This window comes from Bombyx mori, chromosome 22 (genome assembly GCF_030269925.1).
Source record: "Bombyx mori chromosome 22, ASM3026992v2".
In the NCBI taxonomy this organism is placed as follows: Eukaryota; Metazoa; Arthropoda; class Insecta; order Lepidoptera; family Bombycidae; genus Bombyx; species Bombyx mori.
Genome location: NC_085128.1, coordinates 4069942 through 4087478, shown reverse-complemented (window position 1 = coordinate 4087478; position 17537 = coordinate 4069942). Strand labels below are relative to the sequence as shown.

Genomic DNA, 17537 nt, shown 5'->3' with positions numbered 1-17537 from the left:
AAATAGATACGTTACTATCCAAATAATTACTTTCGTTATACTCAATCTACTACAGTACTCAAAGATTAACCCATAGACACAGCCCACTGAGTTTCTCGCCGGATCTTCTCAGTGGGTCGCGTTTCCCATCCGGTGGTAGATTCTGCGAAGCACTGCTCTTACTAGGGTCGGTGTTAGCATCACTCCGGTTTGAGCCCCGTAAGCTCACCTACTAGCTAAGGTTACGCTGAAATAGCCTCTCAAGGCTATCAGCTTAGGTAGGAAAAAAAATTCAAAGAATCAATATCTAGGATCGGTTGTTTTGTTTATGTCTTTCTTCGGGCGTCACCGACCAACCATGGAAACTGCGAGGGCGCACGTTGCACGACGGTTTTTATTATCGAACATGCAGTAAGTTCCCATATCAGGGACTCTGCTCATAATATATTATGTACCAACGCAGTAAACTGCTGAAAATTTGACGGAACCTTCATTCTCTTCTAAGACGCGTTTTAGATTACGGATAAATTGAGGCGTTCAAATGTACTCGAACTTAGGACTAATTTACTCCTTATCCATTAGAGAATCTTACAATAGAAATAAATTTTATTTTAAGCCGCTAAGGAAAACAAACCAAAAGTAAAAGGATTTTACTTATTAATACTGCTTCATAAGGAAACTTACAGCCAAAACCTACAGCAAGGTCAATGGGGTTAAATACACGTTTTGTGGTAAGCATTTGTACGTGGGCGATGGAAACCAGTCGCCAGTCTGCCATCAAAGGAAATAAAAGTCACACAAAATATACACATTATCTTGGCTAATTCTCTCAAGTTTAGGTTTTTACATAGTTGATGAAATATTTTTCCGGCCCATTTGCTGTCAAAAAATCCAACCTAAGGTAGGATTCGATTGACGAGAATGTATCGCAGCAAAAATAGACAGCGACATACTATCCGCTAAATAACAAGTGGACCATGAGACAGTTTGACAATCTAAAACAATGAGCATTGAAATTCTTAACAGGAATTATCGAGGCGAATTGAAAATTAGGATGAAAGTACTTCTACTACAGAAAAAGCAGTAAGGGTCGCACTAACAATTACCCATCAAAACGATTTTTTTTTTCATAAATCTAGTTTGATGAAGACTGTGGCATCCGTAAGCCCGATTTCAAATGAAACTAAACCAAGTTTCACCGGATAAACTAGCTGAACCAACACAGTTTGTAGTAGAATCCAGAACGAATACCACAATACGGAACAAACCTTGAAAAGACCCAGTAACATGCTGCACTTCAATGATTTATTACGACTTGTTCACACTCCAGTAGATGTTAGGATGCAAAAACATATTTCCCAAATGCCGGACGTACTTTTTGCGACATCTCATTTTTGGGTTTGCGTTTGGATTTTATCAACGCAAAATGTTTGCATCAGTTCCAACAGTACTATCAAAAATGACAGGGGCGATTATGCTAAGTCACACTATAACAAAAATATTGTTCGTTTCTATCTTATTATTTATTCGTTGGTTTCTATCTAAGAATTTTTGACAGGAAAGAATAATAAATACCCATAATAAACCCAATCTTGCCTTCTATGCCAATACTGCCACACTTCTCAAAAACAACGGAGCTTGTTGGCAGAGAATAGGTTGTGTGTGCGTATTCAATTTATATACCAATGCATCTACCATAACTTTCTTTACAATACCTTTCTGACTGTTAGAAAATGCCTTAGACATTAAGTCCGCTAATGTGTATATAAATACATAAGGTTATAAATGAATACAAACCATCGTTTTTACAAAGTGATATAAGTTTTTTGTGCACACTTTATATATTACATTGGTTTATTCCCGAAAGAGACAATCATATATCAAAATAAAAATTTTATTTGTACTTGTATGCCAGGGAAAAGTGTGGACTAGGCATTATATACAATTAAACAAAGCCAGTTTAGAAACCAGTCGTGTCCGAGCGTTCAATGCAAAAAGCCATCTGTCATTACACGTCGCGCCACTGAGATCCGAGGCACGAGGTCATTGACAGGGATGCAATTAGGATGTTTACAACAGTCAATGATTGGTTTCGCGTTACTTTTTCTTTTCACTGGAAATTCGGTAATACCTAGCTCGAATACTTCACGAAACACGATTTCTTTTAGCGGCATCCGATTCAGTTTAAAAGTATCGGGTTTCGAATAAGCGATAAATGCTTTCTCATGTACAGAACAAAGTATAGCACAGTTTTTATTGAGAATACATTGCAACTGGTCATAATCTTTAGCATGTGCCAGTACTAATAAACTAAAGTGGTTGAGTTTTTGTTACATCAAGGAAAATCCGGTCTTAAAATCTTCATATGTACATTATATACGTATGTAAGTGAACTTTAAATTCCGTAACACCACTTCAATTTACATCTACGATAGTCATTGACGGTGTTGTTTTGCTTATTAGAACCTGTTTTATCTTATCTTTTAGATGTGAATCGGGAGACAGAGATGTAAGATTCTTATTCACTTAAAGCCAAGGAAGTCATCTTCTCTGAAACCATGTTGTTAAGTTATGCCTTACACCTTACTTCTTTATCATTACCCCTTTATGGAATACCTGCCTTTACAGTTACTTTAAACAAATAAAAAATTGTCATCAAACCGATTGAGCTTTTTTACTTTAATAGTGACTAACATGTCTTGGACTTCGCCAGTGCCGCCCGTATCTATGCCAATGTAAATAAATTTTAAGTCAAACGCACGAGATCGGATGTGCTGTTTGCAAAAATCACCTTAATACGAATTCGATCGTTGTCACAGTATACATAGTCTACGCTATACTATATAACGAATCTACAAATTGACATGTAGTGTATGAACAAGAGAGTCACACCAAACTCTTCTCTTCTTTTTTTCAACCTTATCCCACTAGGCGGGGTCAGCACAGCATTTTTTTGTCTGCCATTATCTTCTATCAGCCGTCATCTCAACACTCATTCCTCTGTCTCCCATATCGTCATTCACACCCCATCCATGTCTTCTTCGGTCGACCTCTTCCGCCTCTACCTTGCACTACCATTTCCATACATCTCCTTGTCACATGCATCTTTTCTCTGCGCATCACATGTCCATACCACGCTAGCCGTCACACCAAACTATTTATCCTGAAAAAATGTGACGCGTTTACATTCTTTCTAAGAATGAAATCGCGTAGCACATCAACTCTAATAATCAAATTTATCCAACTACCTTAGAAACCATTTTGAATTTAATGATAAATAATTAATATATTAATCGATAATTATGCATTTGATGTTAAAAATCTATAAAACATTGTAAAATGATTTTTACTAATGTTTATCTACTATTGTTTATCAAGCCGCAAAAGTGATTACCGAAAACCTCTGAATCCAGAACTGATTTTAAGTACTTAATGCAATCAACGTACTTTAAATGGCAACGGAATGTTAACGATCAACCTACACAAGAGCCACAAGGCAATGTCAAAAGCAATTTACCTTTCGTACGGTAATTTTGTGCGAGCGCGCTATTCAAGTGACATTTTCGATAAAAAGCCTCGATAAAACTATTTACGATAAATCTATTATTAACATCCAATTATAATAATATATAACCTGCAAAATACTCGATTCGAGAAAAGAGCTAAGTAAGTAGAATTTATTGAATAACTAGTTGACCCGGCAAACTTCGTAGTGCCTCAATCGAGAAATAAAAGATCTAAGCTTTTGTATAAAATAAACTTAAAACAAACAAAAGGAATCCGTCCGACGGGGGGACATCAAAGGGAAAACAAAATTGCTATTTTTATTTAATTCCGAGCATTTTCATATTTAATTACCTTTTAAACCTTCTCTGGACTTCCACGAATAATTCAAGACCAAAATTAGCTAAATCGGTCCAGCCGTTTTCGAGTTTTAGCGAGACTAACGAACAGCAATTCATTTTTATATATATAAATAAATAATAAATAATAAATATTTACTAACAATCACGCCACGTTAACTGGTCCCGTGGTAAGCTCGTATAGAACTTGTGTTACAGGTACCAGATAACGGAAATAAATGTAATATTTTTATTATACACATACACATATTTAATATACATCCATAACCCTGAAAAAGACATTTTATATTTATCATACAAATATCTTCCCTTGGCGGGATTCGAACCCGCAACCCCCTTGTGTAGTGACCATGTCACTTACCACTACACCAGACGGCCGTTAAAATATAGATTTGTTATGGAAATAGTTATTGTAATGAAACTTAAAACACCTTATTCATAACAAATCGAATGATTGCACAAGTAGAAAAGGTAATGTTAACGTCTTTGCCTTGTCTGTGTGTCGTGTATAATCTATATTAAGCTAACTACTCTGTAATTTTAAGGACTTTTTGGCGGGAACGCGAGGAGTAAAGTTGTGTGATTTGTTTTATTTTGTCTATTTAGTGTTTCTTCAGGTTTAAATGTGTAATAACGGTGGTTTATTAACTGTTTAATATCTGTGAAAGTGCACAAATGTGGGAAAATGAAACAAAGCTGCTGGACGTAACTTCTCGGGTTCCTCCAAAAAGTCCACTGAAAAAATCTCAGTAAATGACCACCATTTTACTGCGATTATATTTCATCCCATATCATCTCATTTCATTAAATTTCATCCCAGTTGATTAATGTCTCAAATTAATCATCTTCATTTCATTTCACTCCATATTATCATTTTTCATAAAATTAAGAATATAAAGTAAAATAAGACATGACTTAAAGGTCTTAGTTACCAGGTCATAAAATCTCTTAAAAAATCTGTAATTTTAACAGTCTGTCTCTTAAAAATTTTACGAGGGAAAAATCCCCGCTTCTTTACCTACTTCATTTAATTTAACTAACTTTCTTGTTTCTTTACTTCCTTCGATCATCAATAGTAACTATTGTTGATCGAACTTTACTTCATTAATTTAATAAAATACACAACCAAACATCTCTAAACAAACTACTGTACAAGTATAAAATAGTCTAAGAAACACAACGGGATTTCATTGTATCATCAGATACAGGTATACTTAAAAAATCTAGATACCGGAAACGTAATGTTTTTTTATCCGTTTACCCACATAAGTATTCAATATCTAAAATGTAAAATAAGCCACAATAATCTAAACTGAAACACGTGGTATGGATGTCAGATTTGCCAACCGTTATTCAGTAGATAACCGGGGCGATAGCCGGTCGAATAGAAAACAATTGACTGGCACCATTAATAAAAACTATAAAAGCAGATAAAGCGTTAATTTACATAGACTGTAATCCCCTCTTACTTTTTAGCTTACGTTGCTAGGTAATCAAGTTACTTAAGCACAATCCAGGCAGTCTTGAACACTAAGCTCACTTCACTTATTACCATAATACGAGTTTTTCTCATTCCTATGATAGAAAAGTATTAAAATATTGAAATGCAAAGCGAAAACCTGAATTTTCGACACGAGCATAATACTAACACCTCTCATATCACAGACCCTTGTAATTGGAGTAATTACTATCAGAACCTGTTATTTCGAAATGTCAACCTTTTATATTTTATTGTAATAACATTATTTCCTGTATCGATATTTATTTAAAATTTTCCGTATCAGATAACATCTACTATCATGATTCGGTATAATCTAAGTTTGATGCAAATCCATTACCGGTAAAGCGGTTTATTGTTTTATTTACACCTACGTATGTTAACAAGAAACATGTTATGTTACAAAAAACGTGTCCTAAATCCAGCAAATAATCGGAATGACTTCTCCCAGGAAAAAAAAAATTGCTTCCGAATTTAAAAACCCCTACATCAAGTCACATTTTTTTAATACAGTTCTATTGGACATGAATTATCTCATTAGACAACAATAATAGAAATCGTACGTAGTCTAAAAATATACAAATAAAAAAAAATGTGAAAATACGTACCGGCCAATAATCACTAAAAATTAATTAAAAAAACCTAAATCGACTTGAACCATTCCTCGATCCATTTCAAACTAAGCAGCGTAATCTCTATTGTACAATATTTATAATCTATATTATATTGATAATCTACATTATACTTATAATCTACATTATATTATAATCTATATTATAAAATACACTATTGTGGTGACGCTATTACTGATAATTCCAATTATATTAGCGTTTCATGACCGTGATTTATCAAAAGATTTGCATTAGCTGCGTGCAACGAAGATTATCACAAAACGTTTACGATTACGAACATTGATTATTTTAATAACAATTGTTAGTCATTATTCCCAATAGTAAATACATCGATTGATTTATATTTATTTTGGATAGAAAGATGACTTTGTTTTTAGCAAAGACCATTTTTATTGCAAAAATATTACAGATAAAAGTTGATAAATGTTCTCGCCGAATCGGTGCTCTAGTGAAGCAATATGGAGGGATATTTTGTGAAACATAATAAAGAACGGATATACCCCATACACTTCTCATTAGAAACAAATTAACCATCTAAGGTAAACAGTTTTAGAACCTCATAGACTAGCCTAAGTGCATTGTCAGAAATTGCAGTGGACGAGTGGTATACAATAATTTTACAGCAAAACTGCATTGAAATAAACGATGATAAAATAACATGCTTAATAAAGTACACTAAAAGAGCATTGCGTACTTTTCTTGTGTATATGGGCCGTTCTAAACAGAATAGCGCTTTTTTTTTATGAGTGATTATTGGTGTCCCTGAGGTCTGAGGAAATACGTTATAATCAAATCTGATAAAGGTTTGTTTCATATTAATAAAACTAACAACAAACATGAGTCGATTGTCTGAACTTGAATATCATATGGACATACATAAACGTATATAACACATTTACCAAAAATCTGATTAGAAAAATAGTTTTAATTTTAAAATATCGGTAACTCAGTCTTAGAAGCTATCTCGAATGCGTTCCCACTCTTCAAGAAGTCTTACGATAAAGCGCGAGATGATAAAATAAATATGCATGTGCTTACGTCAACGATACAGAAAAAAATCACGATTAAAATTTGTTATTGTTACACGAACATTTATCGCATTTTAATGACACGAAAAACTCGTAAGCGATAACGTTGTATGACGGTCAATATTTTAAATACAAAAAAAATCGTTATATTTAAACCTTAAAACAAGTAATTTTTAGATATTTTTATTAAATAAAGAAATAAAATATAAAACTTTTTTAGTCAAGATGGGCAGACTAGGGGCCAGAGATTATGAAAGCAGTAGTAGGAGAATGTAGAGGTTGGACTATGCCCGGGCGGGTAGGTGAGCTCACGGGCTCAACCTCAGAGAATTTGCTAACATAGCCCTAGCAAGAGCAGTGCTTCACATAGTCTACCACCGTATCGGAATCGCGATCACTGAGAAGATCCGTGAACGTGTGTCAAATTCAAACCAAATTTACATACAGCTGACAGCTATCGATATTTCCGGCATTTTATATTATATTTGAGGATTTGAAGAATGAAAGGTGTTTTGAAGAGAGAGAATAAGAAGCAGATTGGTTACTTCTTGGTATCTTCTTAGAGCAGAAACAACCCTAAGATTCTAAGATGCTTTGCATTCGCTCACAACAAAAAAAAACACTCATAAACGCAATTCCAGTTATGTAAACCGTTGTAATTACTGAAAGTAGTGACATGTGCCCAGACTTCGATACGACTACACGCACGTGAGTCACACGTGATAACACTAGACAACGAGCCGGGTCTGTTTCTACAATAGTCTGTGAACACTGCCACAGTATATGTATATGAAAGGTAGTTAATTTAAAACAATAAATCTTTTCATTATATGTAAAATGTGCAGCGTAAACTTCATAGAGGCTCTTTATTATTATAATTTATTTTTTATCAATGCATTTTATCATTGCCGGTACACGATACTCTGACTACTGTCATGCAATATAAAACTGCGTGATGTCATGGCACGAATTGTATATTTATAGGACATACACATGGATTGGATACAATTTAAACACATTATTGAGTTATTTAGGAATCAATGTATTTTGTTGTTGTTATTAAACGAGGTTTTAATCAAATTATAACGATATCTTTTCCAAAATATAGATCACCAGGAATTAGAGATTTTCAATTTTCATCTTTTTCGAAGACAAAATTACACATTGACGAACTTAATCAGCATAAAGCGTATCAAAGATTCACCACTGCTTATTTCTAAAATATAAATAATTTATAAGTACGTGTTTCATCTGATATTTTAGTCAGTCTACTGAGCTAGCTTAATCTAAACAATCTGGAAGCAAATACCAATATAATATTGTCAATGTGACGAAGCTAACGGCGTCGAATTATATCGAACCTTAAAACTTCCAAGTAAACCTCGTAAGGCACTTATCCGCTTCCTTCTTAGTGGGTCGCGTTTCCGATCCGGTGATAAATTCTGCGAAGCATTTTTCTTGCTAGGGCCAGTGTTAGCAACTCTCCCGGTTTGAGCCCCGTGAGCTCACCTACACGTGTGGGTGAAGCTGAAATAGCCTCTCAAGACTATCGTAGACTATGAAGTCGTCGTGGCCTAAAGGATAAGACGTACGGTGCATTCGTGTTGAGCGATGCACCGATTTTCGAATCCCAGGCGGATACCAATTTTTCTAATGAAATACGTACTCAAAAAATGCTCACGATTGACTTCCACGGTGAAGGAATAACATCGTGTAATAAAAATCAAACCCGCAAAATAACAATTTACGTAATTACTGGTGGTAGGACCTCTTCTGAGTCTGCGCGGGTAGGTACCACCGCTCTGCCTATTTCTGCCGTGAAGCAGTAATGCGTTTCGGTCTAAAGGGTAGGGCAGCCGTTGTAACTATACTGGGATCTTAGAAATTATATCTCAAGGTGGGTGGCGCATTTATGTTGTAGAATTCTATGGGCTCCAGTAACCACTTAACACCAGGTGGGCTGTGAGCTCATCCACCCATTTAACTAAGCAACAAAAAAATTTAAAAAAAATCAGCAGAGGTAGCAAAAAAAAACCGCACAGCTGGTGTTAATGAACGGCACAAAGAGTATGTATTGTAGTTTAATTAAACTAAGCGCAGGCCAACCTTCAAGCTCGAATAACTTTATCGAAACACGTTACAATATAAAACAAGTTTCATAAAAACGATACTGATGATATATGCGTTTTATTAAACTGGTTCTTATTAAGTATAATTTTAAATGAAAACAAGATGTTTTATACGTATAAACTCATTAATTACAGATATTCGATTTGAAAAAAAATATGATTTAATTCTCAAGGTTTTCTTACTAAATTTTATTAAATTATTGGACAGGTAGCAATCATAGGTTATTCAGATTGGATTACAAACTGCCGTGGATAATAATCCTTTATCTGGGAAACCTATTTCTTAGCTTATTTTAAGTTCTAATTTAATTGATTGAATTGAATTGATTGAAATGGCGAGATCACAGCTCGTCCGCTATTAACTGGAACAGATGATTGCTTCGCGACAAAAATACGTAAGATTGCGGTACCTAACCAAGTGAGCTGAGAATCCTATATCTACCAGCAGCAATTGTTTTACACAAGTTTCCTTATCCTTAGCGGGTTTCGATTTCATTACACGATTACCATATATATCGTGAAAGTTGTTAATGAACAAGTATCCTGTATTGTTCACTCAAAAATATATAGCTATCACATCACTTATCAATGTACAGCCGAGTTGTTCAATGAACACAAATATTTAAATTAATAACATATAGTTTCTTTCCTTGGTTACAAGAAAAACAAAAAGGCAAAAGAATATATGTGAATATTCAATTACATGATTTCTTAATAGAAATCTCTAGTGACAATAAAGTAGTCTAATGACGGAAACTATTATATTTCAAGTAACCGGATCTTATGAATCGTGCACAGCGATAATTGTGCAAGCACATAACAGTTTATTGATAAAACATTTACAAATCAATTGTCAAGTTTTTGGGACACTTTTAATATATTGTTTAAGTTTTCAACGTGAGAAGGAAACTTCACTGCTATCTATATATTAATACGTGAAGCAAAAACTTTGTATCCCTTTTTACGAAAATTGTGCGAACGGAGGAGTATGAAATTTTCCACACTTATAGAGAATATAGACAAGAAGTGCACAATGTTAATATTTTTTTTTAAATAATGCGTAAAAGATACATTAAATCAATGAAGAAAACATTACACACACTACATACCATGTATTTGACGCACACACGCATGCATACTATTTATTGTCAAACTTTTGTTCTTGACGTTTGTTGTCAAATTGAGAATAGATTAAATATTGTTTGTAGTCTTGGCGAAATTTGTGATTATAGAAGTATAAAATACAATCATAATAGTGTACAAACTTACAATTCCAATTAATTATAGTCGAATTTCGACTACTGCGGGGCAACTAGTATTAATTAAATGACAGTTTTTCTATAACTTTCAGTAAGTACAGTTCCCGACATTAAATATTGCCTATCGACCTTTGCAAATAGACAATCGTACACACTAACCGTCCCGTATCTATTACGAGCGCACACTACCGCATTTGAACAACGACTGACAAATAAGAAGATAATGCGCGATACAGATAACGATCTATGAAGCCGAAATTTATATTAGAAGGAGCTATACCTTGTAAATAAGTTGGTATTGCCTGTATCCCTCCACTGCTGGATGTAGGCCTTCCCCATAGACCGCCATAGTGAACGGTCCTCCGCCTTCCGCATTCAATTCCTTCCCGCATATCGCCACAAATCATAGGTCCACCGGGCAGGGGGACGCCCAACGCTGCTCTTAGCTTACTGGTACGTAATCTCCAGCCCAGACGCGTTTGCTCCATCGACCAACGGTTCTACGACACGTATGTGCGGCCCATTGCCTCTCCAGCTTGCTAATCTTTAGGGCTATATCGGTTACTCTGGTTCTTCGACGGATATCCTCATTTCTGATTCGATCCATCAAAGAAACTCCGAGCATACTTTTTTCCATAGCGCGCTGAGCGACTTTGAACTTACGGACCAGACCTAGAGTCAATGTCCACGTTTCAGCGCCATATGTCATGACCGGTAGCACGCAAGCGTTGAAGACTTTTGTCATCAAGCATTGCGGGATTGCTGATATGACGGAGTTTCCCATACGCAGCCCAACCCAACTGTATGCGCCTATCAGCTTATTCCTCGAAGTTGGCCCTGCCTATCTGAAAAAATGGCCTAAATAGGTCCATTCAGACACAGCTTCGACTGAGGCGTACTCGACCAATACCGGTCCAGGAATGGTATGGTCTTTGAACGTGACCTTTATTATGTCCAGATTCGTTCCTAAGCATTCCTTCAGCGACTCGCAAATGACTCGTTCTAGTATGCCCTCAGCTACTCTTATGCTATTGAGTTTTTGTAGAAAATCCAGGTCTTTTGGAACTGGCCGAGCGGCAACATGTTTCATACCCAAGTGATTATTTAAAATGGTACGGATCGACTAGTGAGAAACAGAAACTTCGGCGGCTATTTCTCTCAAACTTGAATGAGACTTTTCAATCACTATTTCCTTTACTTTTGCGATATTAACTTCAGTCGCCAACGTTGATGGCCTACTAGAGCGAAGTAAATCTTCTAATCTTCTATGACATCTCGACTCTTTTGAATACTTTGACGCTAACACTTCCTATTGACAAGCACGTGTTTTAGATAAAGCTAATATACCTAAAGCCTTCCGCAATATTTTTAGTGACTTGTATTTTTTTCTCAGTTACAAAATTCGCGATACACACTAGATATCATATAACCAAAAACAGCACTGTATTTAATCTATATAACAGATGCATCTCAGACCCCGTGTCAGAATGGAAAACAGTTGTGCTAATCTATCAACAACCAAAAAAAAAAGAATTTGGAACCATAAACAAATCATCCATTCCAGATACTTTTTTGATAGAATACCTTTAGTACTCATCGAACGTTTCAATTCGTTCCAATAGTTCAAGCTAAGGTTGTCTTTTATATAAAATCAAATTAGTTTTATCGGTATATTTAGTACATTAACAGAGATAATTAAAACGTATTCTAAATTTTAATCACAGTACGGGTTCACCACCTTTCCTCAAAAGAGTTACTACCCACTTTTGTCATACACACAAATGTCTTAAGCGAATGATAATTTATGTAAATATCTGAAACGTGCGTGTAGTATTATAACAATTTGTGTGATTGTTTTAAAATTAACTATTTATTATTGCTATACACTACAGCAGTGTTGGAAATACTTTCATGACATCATTCTTATAGTTAATTTCAGGGTTGCGGTTTTTATGTTTTTATGTTCATATTGCCGTTATATATAGACGACCATGCCGACCACCTGACGGTGAAGAGTCACCGTGGCTCAAGGCCACCACAAGCAAGTCGCTGTCTACTTTTGTAGTCCTAGATGATACATGGTTTACAGTAATTAACTTACAGTTCATACATTTTAAATTTGTTTTTTTTTTGGCCTAGTTTTAAGGCAATGTTTTTCAACTAGTCGACTAGTTAACGAAGCTTGAGCATATTTTGAGCAGCAGTTTAATTGCTGAGGCTTTTTTCAAAACTTCGTAGATTTCATGTGCTTAAAAAAAATTATCTATAGCATTTTTATACGCGAGGAAAACTTTAAATATACGCGCCTACAATGAACGCTGTCTTTCGTACATGCATCACTTCCATTAACGAGGAAATGTGAATTGAATTTAAATCGAATCCTATCGTTCTAAACACAATAATTCTTTACCACGATCACTGTATTTTGTCAATTAAATTCTTACCACAGTGAATGAGTTCATTTAAAATGTCCACTGATCTCATCGACCACATATATAATAAAACTGAATTTTTTTATAAGAAAATAACATTCTCTCCGAAATGAAAACCACATTCATTTTAATTGCTGAGTTAAAAGAAAAGACATGACGCGATATTTCCATGTACTTATTCTCATAATTTGTAACGCTGTTTCATACCGACAAATATGTGATTCTTTATTTAAACAGCTTCGTTCTGAACTTGATCAAACCGTCATCATAATATTTGTTATTTTTAATATTTTATTCAATAATAACCGAACAATTATTTATAGCATTTGATTGTAACAGAAAATTCATTAACACTTTCTTGGTTTATTGAATACAACGGGATACAAAGCTATTTCTTTACTGGTCGTAAGTCTTGTTACTCTTTCAAAATTCTAATTTATCAGTTTCAATATAAAATCCTATTCATAGTTATTTTATAAATGCGAACACGAGTTTCTTGTTTGTTTATATTTCACGTTTTAACCCTCCTCCTCCTCGTGTCATTTCCTCACTGCTGAGGGTCGTAACCATCATGACGTTTAGAAAGTTTTTTTTTTTTATGTCTTTCCAGCGCTTTCGATCATTGACCGCGTGAAGGACTTCGTGGAACGTCTTAACTAATCATCATGAAATTATGGATACACATAGCCAAGGAAACCAAAGAAGACATAGAAAGGTGTATTAGAATATTGATAACGAAAATCTAGTCGTGAAACAGATGAGAGATCTTGAAGAAACTAATCGTGTTATAAGCACAACATAAAATCGTGGAAAATGGAAAATTAAGACGAGGACGGCCAATGATTTATGCTGAAGAAGAGATGAGGATCTTAAAAAAAAAATCAACTTCTTATTGTAAATTAAATTTTGTGAATAAAAAATAGTAACAACGCTTAATTATAACAGCACAGTAAAACGATTTTGTTGTTTAGTCTGATTATAATTATTTTTAAAATATTACCAACTAGTTTATTTATTTAAAAGTATCGCATCCAACTCAAATAGTTCCATAATTTGATCGATTAGAATAATTGAACTATTCTACGGAATCATTGTTTTAAAAATAAAAATGTGTTTGTATTTGGCGTTCTGATCGCTTATAACGCTATTCATTCTTTACTTTCTAGTTCGTACGATGAATAATTATTGAAAAGTAAGAAAACCAAAGTTCAATGACCATCGTCGTATAATTATAGGGGAGCTCCATTTGTTAGGTTTCACTGAGCTGCCTACAGAGACATCGGTAAAACTATTGTGAATAATGAACAAATGTTTCGCGAGAAAACAAAAACCTTTGTTTAAAGCCTGGTTTGCGACAATACGACAATATCCGGGTTGTCACGTTCGACCAGAAAGCTACAAAGTACTGCCTTTAGAAAGGGCGGGGTGCGTCCATGACATCCACAAAAAAAAGTGCGTGCGTACAAAGTACACATGCCAGAAGTGAAACTTTTTTGGCGAACTAATTTATAAGTCTTGCTTATATTTATACAAATCTAAAACTTTAGATTTCCGAGACTTAGAGGAAGGGAAAAAGGAAGATATGTTCCCGCCAAAAGTCTGTCAAATGTCAATCTCAAACCTCAGTGTTGACAGTCACATTATGTTCAGATTTCTAAATTGTAAATGACTAATATTTTGCCAATTGAATTGACTAATTTAATTTCATGCTATTTGATTAATGTTCCAAATTCTTTTCATTTCATTTCAATTCCTATTAACATTTTTCATAAAAAAATATACAATATTAGGCTGCATGGTATATACATTTGCCTTTCCAGTTGGAAAAATACAACAACTACTACTACTGACATTTGACAAGTACTTAATTTCAATAGTAGTTTGATTTCACTTCCGTTGCATACCTGCGTGACGTTCTGTAAAAATTTTACCCTCACGCGCCTAAAGAAGTTTCACTTCAAAAAATGTACAAAATCGATATAAAACAGATTCGATTGTCTCATCGAAACATTTCACAATAAACACGTGTTCAATTCGAAAAAAGTAATTAACACTCGTTAATGGTACAAGCGATAAGGACTAATAGGTTTATACTAGAAGCTAATTACTTTTAATTCTACGTACATTAAGTAAGGCCCGACATTCTGTGTGACTATGAATCATATTTGCGAAATCGGTGTATTTTTTACCAGCTAGTTTCAGTCTCCACAACATTTTCCGCTTTTTTATTTTATTACCTTCTTACCCTTTGTACAAAGCAACTTTATATGATGTTTAATTTGTCAGTATTAGAGATCCGTATTGATTTTAAACTAAAACCAAAACTGTATTACATTACATGCCGATACATTAATACAAAATTTTAATAAAAAAAAGGAAATCGACTTCATCAATAATTCAAGGATAAGTTTTAAAATCAGATCTTTATGAGAGAGATGAAATGAGACCAGGTCATCAGCTTTCAAATAATAAAAATCGGTTCAATTAGAAAAAAGTTCTGAGGTAGCACACAACAATAAATAAAACAAAAGACGATTAAAAAAATAAGACGCAATAAGCGTGAAAAGAAGTTGTAAAAGCAATTTGACTAAAATATACAAAATCAAAATACAATTCGACAATTGACTTCGAACTTTCAACAATAGATATATAAAACTACTAATACATAAAACATGAAACTAAATAGAACGATTACAATTAGATTACTTTTTCGAACGTAAATTCACGTGTCTTCGAATACCGTTTTCACGGTTACGTTCTTTACGAAGCACGTAAACGTGATAAATTATACCCAATTAAGGATCTGGTATAATCTTGCATTGTAAAAACTGACGTGTTTCTTAGAAGAAAAAACTTATTAAATATCCGAACGCACATTTAGAATCGTAATATGATATTATTTCTGCTATACTTTGCGTTTTAGATTCAAAAATAATTTATAGTTCTATTTCGTGCTTGCTTAAGTAACGGCCGCTAAAAGAAAGCATTCTTTTTTATATTTTATATTATTATTAATAACCCGATAATCTTGGACTGCAAACATTTATGTTTGTACTGTATTTCTGGAAAATCGGTTTTTTTTTTGGTCGCTTCTGCAAATTATTTTGTGTGCTTCTAATAAAAAATCAAAAGTATAGAATCATCGAGTTGTACTTAAGATAAGCCTAGACGTTACATTACTTTGCGGGGCCTTTTTTTTGTACAGGAGAAAATCAACCGATCCAACGGCCTCAGTTAGGCCCACTGAGACGACGGGACAACGTTATTGCGGGGCCCTTAACCGAACGAGTCTAGTGAACACGAATTTGGACTCATCACAATTATCTCGGCGACTACTGTTCACAACTGATTGTTATGGATGGGCGAGCTCTCGGCCTACTTAGTATTAAGGGGTTACCGGAGCGCACAGACATCGACAACGCAAATGCCGTCTTGTGACATGGGTTCTAAGTCTCAATTTTACAGTACAACGGCTGTCCCACCCTTCAAACCGAAAGGCACTACTGCTTCACGACAGAAATAGACAGGGTGGTGGAACCTTTTCGGGCCGGGGCCAAACCTCCTACGAGGTCTTATGTGGGAATTGACGGTCTGCAGATGTAGACAGCAGACCGCAGGCCCAAGTATGTTTTAGGGTCCTACCCAGGATAATAGTACCTAACCGTGTTGGCTCACAAGACGACCAGTAAAACTATTAGTATTATCTTCAGTGTCTTTTACCGAACGACTTTTAAGAACTCGACAACGACAGATGAGAACACGAATTTGTTGATTAGGTAACACTGATGGAAGACTAAAAAAATCAGCAAGCACATAAATTATAGTACTAATAAACGCGATGTCACTAAGCCCAGCTCACAGTGTTTTGTCTCTTACGTTCGTGTGCGAGCTTCGCACGAAATTTAATATAAATTATGTAACACACATTCATCAGTTGATTATTTTATTGAACACTTTTATGAACGTTGATTAATTAATTGAACCAAAGGACCGAACGGTCAGAGGTAATCGTATCCTCCTTCATTCATTCATATCGGTCAATGGAGATGTTGCTATGACCTAATTTAAATTCTTTGTGCGTTTAAGACCAGAGCGGAATAGTTTTGTGAACAGTAAATTTTTGGCAATTAAAACAAATTTATATTTGCTAAAGTAATAAGGATTGTTTTATTATTAAGCGAGTTAGCTGATTTTTTGCAACTTTGACACTTAACATTAACATTGTCCATACTTAACTGACGAGACTACGAACCGTGACCACTCATGAACAAACTTTGGTTTGTCTTTATGCTTGTATCATCTCTCCTGATAACGTCAAGTTTGCGAATCAATATTGACATTTTTATTATTTTAACATTAGATAGAAAATGTTTTATTTTGTACAATGACGTCAATGTTTAGAAGTGCGATACAAATTCTGTACACTCGCGTTTCGGGAAAGAAATAAAAACTTCACTGAATCCATATCAAAAACTCGAAAATCTAATTTATCTAAACTCCGTTACAGTATTATAATTATTCAATACATGTTTTAGATACAATTGAATATGCACTTTCGAAAAGGGCACATGTCGCATATTTTGTCAAATACGTTTTTTCATATACATGTAGATTTGAGGCTTACCTACATCCATTTTATAATAATTCCAGTAATTTTCAATTGCTAATTAACACTAAAATACATCTCAAAAGTTAATATTTTAAATTTTACACTGCT

The 17537-nt window shown here is 34.5% G+C and overlaps 1 protein-coding gene across 7 annotated transcripts in view; it reads right to left on the bottom strand.

Moving 5' to 3' along the window:
- Positions 1 to 17537, bottom strand: part of LOC101747227 (cystinosin homolog) — a 74191-nt gene that overhangs the window by 31104 nt on the left and 25550 nt on the right. The window contains exon 1 of one of the 7 annotated variants that reach the window (XM_012695323.4): positions 10399 to 10546. The exons of 5 other annotated variants lie outside the window; for them this stretch is intronic. The gene's annotated coding sequence lies outside the window, so the exon portion shown is untranslated. Of the gene's footprint in view, positions 1 to 5948; positions 5999 to 10398; positions 10547 to 17537 lie in introns of those variants that run through there. One more of the 7 variants, XM_038018903.2, reaches the window with a different exon arrangement.